The sequence below is a fragment of the Triticum aestivum genome, chromosome 3A (genome assembly GCF_018294505.1).
Source record: "Triticum aestivum cultivar Chinese Spring chromosome 3A, IWGSC CS RefSeq v2.1, whole genome shotgun sequence".
NCBI lineage: Eukaryota > Viridiplantae > Streptophyta > Magnoliopsida > Poales > Poaceae > Triticum > Triticum aestivum.
Genome location: NC_057800.1, coordinates 647,825,388 through 647,833,417, shown reverse-complemented (window position 1 = coordinate 647,833,417; position 8,030 = coordinate 647,825,388). Strand labels below are relative to the sequence as shown.

Genomic DNA, 8,030 nt, shown 5'->3' with positions numbered 1-8,030 from the left:
CTCTGTGAAGTTTCAGGTCATTCCGAGAACGTTTGTTTCTGCACATAAATAACACCATGGTAATTCTGCTGAAAACAACGTCAGTTCGGATTAGTTCCATTCAAATCATGCAAGTTAGAGTCCAAACAAGGCCAAAAGTGTTTGGAAAAGTAGATACGACGGAGACGTATCATACCTCTCTGACAATCGGAGTGACAAATCCTAATCTCGAAATACGCCAACCCAACAAGTACCTTCAGAGACACCTGTAGAGCACCTTTATAATCACCCAGTTATGTTGTGACATTTGGTGGCATACAAAGTGTTCCTCCGATAAATGGGAGTTGCATAATCTCAGTCATAGGAACATGTATAAGTCATGAAGAAAGCAACAGCAACAAACTAAACGATAAAGTGCTAAGCTAACGGAATGGGTCAAGTCAATCACATCCTTCTCCTAATGATGTGATCCTGTTAATCAAATGACAACTCATGTCTATGGTTAGGAAACATAACCATCTTTGATCAACGAGCTAATCAAGTAGAGGCATACTAGTGACACTCTGTTTGTCTATGTATTCACACATGTATTATGTTTCCGGTTAATACAATTCTAGCATGAATAATAAACATTTATCATGATATAAGGAAATAAATAATAACTTTATTATTGCCTCTAGGGATTATTTCCTTCACCCCCCCCCCCCCCACACACACACATTCATCTTCGGTTACTCAAAGGTGTATTCTAGAATGAAATAATCCTGGTCACCTACTTCGGTTAAGGAATCAATCTATATATGGAGTATCATATACTCAAAGATGTACATGTAATGTATTGGAAATTAAACCTTAAATAAGGCATAAAATATACTCCCTCCGTCCCAAAATAAATGTCTCAACTTTGTACTAACTTTAGTACAAAATTGTACTAAGCTTGAGACACTTATTTGGGACGGAGGGAGTAATATAGAAGGCATGTATCAGCTATTAGAAGACAAACTTCAGCAGGTCTGTGCAAGACACCACATCACTTTTACATGCGACGAAACAATAAACACCAGTAAAATCGTGAATCATAATCACCGGGAGTGGCATTTTCTTCTTAGGTGGCAAACAAAATATCAAGACTTAGTACTCTGTAACAGATTTCGTACTTCGAAGAAAACGCCAAGATTTAGTAATCGTGTACGTGCAAATGCATGTATCAAATATTGTACAAAATTTTATTGTCTATAAAATAAAAAATGCACATAGTCAATTTTCAAGCTAATAATATTGTGTAGAGATCATAATAAAACAAGTATATCCTATTTGAAACTGTTACTGCACGCCGAAACGTCAAAGCAAAAGACATGTTTTCATTTATCGTCTATGTTTGGACACACCATGTTTAATACATGCTGCAAAAATATATTTCAAGGCAAGAAATTCAAATTTTGTGTGTGTATACAGCTTCATCCATACTGCAAAATCATCGATGTCTTCACTTGATTCCATGTAAACAACAACTACAAGAAAATAGTTACATTGTCTTGTGAAAACATGTGAAATTAATCTAGTTGTATGAAGAAAATAGGTACCAATAATAAACTACATAGGTGCAAGTTTTCAGGGGAAACTACAACACAAATAGTTATTTCTTTTGCTAGTAGCAACATGAATCAAAGCTGAGAAGACCGCAAAAATCAAATGACCTCACTGTGATTCAAAAAGTCAGTGCATTGTATATCACCTTTTCAATATTTGCAACCAAAAGGTGAGAGCATTTCTCAAATGCAGCTCCCATATGCTTCTGTACAAAGGACAAGTAAATTTTTTGATCTCAATCAATATTTGAAAACAAAGGCAGGACATCAGAGAATGATAATAAAGTTCCAAGCATCCCATATAGCATGAGAAAAAAAGATAGGATGCTGCTTAACCTGATTTTCCATTAATATGTTTTTTGTCCCCATGATGTTATATCCAAAGTGTGTTCCTGAGCCGCAAAATGGTAACCCCTGTTATCATGTATTGTGAACACATAAAAGTTCCATCCATGTATAACTCCGAGCAAAAGCAGTTTGTATGACAGGAAATGACATGTTTGGACAAAGCTCTAACAAGCACCACATGCACAACACTCTAAGCCGGTGAGACAACAGAACGAAATCAACTTACCCATTAAATAGATAGAGTAGGTCGTCCGCACTGTATAGACTTAACAAATCAACTTAACAACTTACGAAATCGACACCACGCTTTGAGGACCATCTGCCCTGTATGGACAGCTTTGGCGCATGTCGTCCAATACACATAGCTTTGGCCCAAGTTGTCTATAAACATATGTAAAAACAGCCCTGATCACCATTGATACAAGATTCTTAATTAGATCCATCTGAATTATCTTGCTCAGTAGTTCTTAGATTAGAAGACACCTATAATAAAACAAGCAGTACTCCTAGTTCCTTTAGTGATTTGAATCCTCATGAGTTGCAGAGATCCGATTTAGAAAAGTAGCATTGAGGAAGGAGCTGCAGCGTTCCCACGTCCAGGCTGGAAAGAGCCAAAAAACAGAAATCAAGGATTACTTGCAATAAGAACAACATTATCCAACGCCACACATACATCACAAATCACAAGCTAAATAATAGACGGATACGCCTGCTTACCCTCTAGACGGTGGTCTCAATCGGTGTTTACCTTTCATGAGCGGAAACTGGTCTTACCCTTGGATCTCTGTGAGCCACGCATAACCACATCCACCGCGGTCGCGCCATCGCCAGACGGCAGGGACGCACCGGTTGAGGCAACAACTACAACAAACAAGGTCGGCCAGCCGCAATGGTGAATTCGGCATGGCGTCTCTGCTCACCTGAACATCGGGGCAGCGGCATGGACCAGGGCGAAGCAGCCGCGCATCAGCAGGAGAGCGGAGGAGGGAACTTACTGGCTTGTCGGGAGGCGTCGGCGTACCTGCGGCAGTAGAGGAGGAGAGGCAGGCGCACGACGGGCGGCGGCTCTCCCGTGGGAAAGGGTGGCGACCTGTCGCGGCTCTCCCCCGGCGCGCGACAGGCTGCGATTTGCCGGCGACTCCCGCAACGAAGGGTGGCGGCTCCGGCTCTCCCGCGGCGAAGGGCGGCGACCTGCGACGGGGCTCCCCCGGCGCGCGACGGGCGGCGGCTTCGACTCTCCCGCGGCGAAGGGCGGCGACTTGCGGTGGGGCTCCCCCGGCGCGCGACGGGCGGCGGCTCCGGCGGGGCGACGGGCGCGGGAGGTGGCTCCGGGCGCGGCGGGGCGGCTCATGCGGCTAAGGCGGCGCGAGGCTGTGGGAGTAACGGCGCGCGGGGGGGGGGGGAGAAGAGGGGCGAGAGAGCCGGAGAGGTCGTGCCGTCGTGTGCGGGCAGCGGATTTTTTTAATCGACGGGGCAAATTAGCGATCGATAGATTCTAGTGGCGTAATGCGTGGTTGGTAGCGTTAAACACCGGATGATTAAAAGCCATTAAATGTTGATAATGAATGGATGTGATTGTTTGAATCCGCCCCTCTCTTCCTTTTTATAATGGTAGTAGATAGTAAATTTACCATCAGTTTTGCTATTTTTCATGTGCCTGAAAATAGGTTTTGTATCAGTCGAATTTCTTTTTTCTTCTAGCGTGTACCAGAACACGTGAAAAAGGCTTGGTTTTGTTTAACTTGTTTTTTCTCTAACCCGCAGAAGCCCACGTAAAAAGTGTACTGGCTGGCTGGAGCAGCCCAACGTCCACGTACCAAAATGTATCATCGATTATCCATTAATAAATTACTCCCTCTAAACAAAGTAGTGATCTAAATGGTCTTATATTTGTTTATACAGGGTGTATAAAAGAAAGCGGATCGCGTGGACATGTGCGCTTGCGTGGATGAATGTGTGTGTGCCTGTGTTGTGTGCGTTTCATGACATAATTCTTTTTTTGTCCTTGTTTGAACACAAAGTATAACAAGAAAGTGTATATATGAAGGTTACACTACTATATAATTATTCTTTTTTTTGTATGCAACTTTTTGTCATCATTTGCTTTTATGTTTTTCCTTCTTTTTATTTCTTCTTTTAGGTAACACAAATGCCCTACATTCATGTTACCTCAGGAAAAAATGTTTTGGTTTTTATTTTGTTTTATTAGATCTTAGTTATGTCCATTCCCTTTTCTGCCATTGGATATTCTTATATATTTCTGTATGTGACGGTGTGTTTAATGTTTGCAATCTTGTGACACTATTAATTTTGCTTAATTATTAGGTACTTCAAATGAAAACATTTTTTTCATTTTTGTACTTAAATCAAAATAATTGTAACGCTAGTTTACATTTGTTTTTGCACGGTACATAATAGTACATGTTTTGAGTGATTTGTGTGCCAATTTTAGTTGTTCCAATTCTACGTACAAGATAAGAGTTTGACGACAGGTATTCATGATTGTTCATGTTAGTCATAGTTATACAATATTAATTTATTTTTTCTTTTTCATTTTTTTAGGGTTAAACCCCTCAGTGCTAATAACCGATTTTGCTTGCATGTACGTCACTTGACAGAGACTTGGTTAAATCTCAGTCGACTGAGACCTAGCCACACCCTTACTTATATGTCCTATGAAAAATACGTGAATTTACTATATCTGCAAGACTGCATACACTAATTCTTGCCTAGTTCAGTACAACACATATACGACTAGGACACACCACTACAGTTGAAGAAGACCACCCTATATATACACAACTAGGCATGACATGAGTAGGTCATGTCGCTGATGACAAGGCTAAGCTAAGTACGTTTTGCTGCGTGAGCGATTTCACGTCGACGGCAACCCTGAAAAGAACTTGACGTAGTTGGCTGGATCCCCGAGCACTTTGAGCATTCTCGGGACAGGCGGCATGCCGACATCGACGAGCCCCTCGAGCGCCTGCACCACCGTCCCCATGCTCGGCCGCGCGCCCTCCTCGTCCTGCACGCACCAGCACGCCACCTTGCACGCCCGCTCCACCTCGCCAACCTCTGCGTCGCCGTCGAGCCGCCTGTCCACCGTGCTCTTCACGTCGCCATCCAGGAGCCGGCTCGCGGCCGCCGACGGGAAGAAGTCCACCGTGCCGTCCGGCCGCTGCTCCACGTTCCTCCTGCCGGACACGATCTCGAACAGCAGCATGCCGTAGCTGAACACGTCGGCCTTGGCCGTGATGGCCGTGCCGGTGATCCACTCCGGCGCGAGGTACCCCACCGTGCCCCTCATCGTCGTCAGCACGCGGCTGATGTCCCGGCCCATGAGCTTCGCGAGGCCGAAGTCCGCTACCTTCACGGCGAACGCGTCGTCCAGGAGGATGTTCTCCGGCTTGATGTCGCAGTGTATGATGCAGTCCCTGCACTTGTCGTGCAGATAGTCCAGTCCCCTCGCGACGCCCAGAGCGATCTGGTACCTCGTCTCCCAGCTCAGGACGCCATGGCCGGGGCCGGGGCCGGACGAGAAGAGGTGCCTGTCCAGAGAGCCGTTGGGCATGTGCTCGTAGACGAGCAGCCTCCGTGTCCCCTCGGAGCAGAACCCGAGCAGCCGGATGAGGTTGACGTGCTGGATGGTGCCGATGGTGCTCACCTCCGCGCGGAACTGCTTCTCCCCCTGACGCACGCCCTCGAGCTTCTTCACCGCGACCAGCGTCGCGGTCGCGTCGGGGAGCGACCCTTTGAACACCGACCCGAAGGAGCCGCCGCCGAGCTTGTCCGAGAAGTTGTTGGTCACGGACTGCATGTCGCGGTACGTGAACGGCATCAGCGAACCTTCCACGACTCTCCTTTGCGCCTTCAGCCTCCTCCTCCTCAGAACGAAGACTGACACGAAAACGGCAACGGTGACTGCGGCCACGGCCGCCGCAACGGCGACGAGTGCAATGATTAGTGTCTTGGTGTGCCCTGGGCTAGTGAACTCGGACGCAGCCAGCCGGATGAGGATGGTGCCACTGCCGCCTCCGGTGCCAGTGCTGCTGCTCGTGCTCATGTCTTGGAGGTTGACGAGGCCTCCGTGCCAGAGCCAGCAGCTACCGTTGTAGGAGTACGCGGTGCAGGAGCACTCCCCGATACACGCGAGCTCGCAGTCACGAGCGCTCGCCGCGGCCACGACACCCCGCGCGTCGCTCGGCAGCCTCACATCGGGCATGGCATAGAAACCGTCGTCGTTCTTCGCCTCCCGCGTCGCGCCCTGGACGCCGCCGCCGCCGCGAGCGCACTGCAGAGCGCGTAGACGTCGCACTGCGCCTTGGGCTCCGTCCAAAAGAGGATCCACTGGCCGGCTGACTCCACCCACGTCAGGAACTTGATCTGGCCCGTCACGTCGACCAGGAACCGCGTCACGACGGCCTCGTCCTTGACGTCGTAGAAGAAGTGGCTCTCGTCCTTGCCGTCGACGTAGCCGAAGTTGTACATGGACATCGGGGAGTTGCTATAGGCCTTCAGCTCCGGCACGCCGGTGAACCCGTCGCCGGTCCAGTTGCCGCTGGTCCAGTACTCCATGCTGCCGTTCCAGTTGAGCAGGTACTGGCTCGTGCCGTTCGGGTCGAGCTCCAGGGCGAACACGCCCGGCGCCGGGTCGTCGTAGCCCTTCCACGCGAACAGGCGCGTGACCTCGCCGGTGCGCTTGTTCCGGCCGAGCCTGCCGCCCGGCAGCCACGTGTCCCCGAAGTGGTCGAAGCTCTGCCACAGCACGACTGAGGTGTTGGACGCGTCCGTCAGGACGAGGTTGCCCGTGTCGAGCAGGACGCCGACCGTGGAGCTGCTGGGTGGAATGCTGGCGACGCCGGTGGACCAGAGTGCCGGGGACTTGGCACGGTCGCCGTGGAGGAGGACCATGTTGCCGTCGCTGGAGATAGAGAGCTGCGAGGAAGCCGGGTCGGAGAGCGGCGCGTCCCGGTTGGCGACCCACACCGTGGTGTGCTCGGAGATTTGGTTGTACCAAATGCCGAGGTACCAGTGCCGCGATGATTCTGCTAAGCATGCGAAATGGATGTCACACGACAATCATTGAGAACCATTCAGAATCTGTATCACCCGCAAGACCACAAGAACAGCTAAGGAGAGTCGGAGGGGTGGGTGTTGTAGGTGGGTTTACCAGGCTGGAAGAAGCCGAGCGCGAACTTGCCGCGCTTGGACACGAGCCTCTTTCGGCCTGACAGCGGCTGGCCGACGGCGACGGTGTTTGTATCAGCGGCGCGCGACGGTGCTCCTCGCAGAAGCAGGAAACCGAGGAGCAAAGGCAGCACAGCGGCGGAGAAGCACGGTCCAGCGTGCGTCGCCATTGCTCCAACCTCCGAGCGCGCGGCCGGACTGAGTGGCCTGGACGGCGCGGCAGGGGAGGTGGTGGCCGGCAACAAGACAACAGATACCTGAATTACTGACAGTGAAGACACGGATGGAGGGCGAAAAGGAGAGGGGGTCGAGCGAGCCACGCCTCCGACTGGCCGATCGTTCACAGGGGAGGAACAGCGGAAAGGTGGTCCACGCCCGGCTTAAATGCGGCATTGAAGACGTCGTACGAGAGAATTAACACTTTGGTTCATCTCACCTCGTCGTCGTCCCGGGTCGGGCCGTGCCGTGCAGCGGCGGAGGAGGCCGCGTGCTGTTTCGCCAGACAGTCGTACCGCGACGCTCCACATGGACGGACCGGACGCAGCGTGATCGGTGGACCGGCGGTGAACTTTTGGGTGCAGTGGCGCACTGTTCTCCCTTAGCTCGATATACCCGGCCCGATCGGTCGGTTATGAGTTATGACGATGCGGGTAGCAGCCACTAGCTGGAGAGGGCAGGGGCATGGACGTGGACGGGCCGAGGGGAGGGTATCGGACGCACGGAGCTGGGCCATGCACTGCTCGAGTCAAGTGGGAGTGGCCTGTGGAGTAATCAAGTGTTAACTCACTCAAAAGGACACGGGCATCGTCCGTCAACATGCAACCGCCATCAAACCACGCAAATCCAGGGGGAGTTGAGTTGGTGTCGCATTGATCGCCGCTCAGGGGTGGTGGTGGTGGCGGCCGCAGTCCGGCCGGCCCGGGC

At 50.7% G+C, this 8,030-nt stretch overlaps 1 pseudogene; it reads right to left on the bottom strand.

Annotated features, from left to right (window-relative positions):
• Positions 1-4,587: 4,587 nt before the first annotated feature.
• LOC123062904 (G-type lectin S-receptor-like serine/threonine-protein kinase At2g19130) lies at positions 4,588-7,412 on the bottom strand (annotated as a pseudogene).
• Between the last annotated feature and the right edge of the window lie 618 nt (positions 7,413-8,030).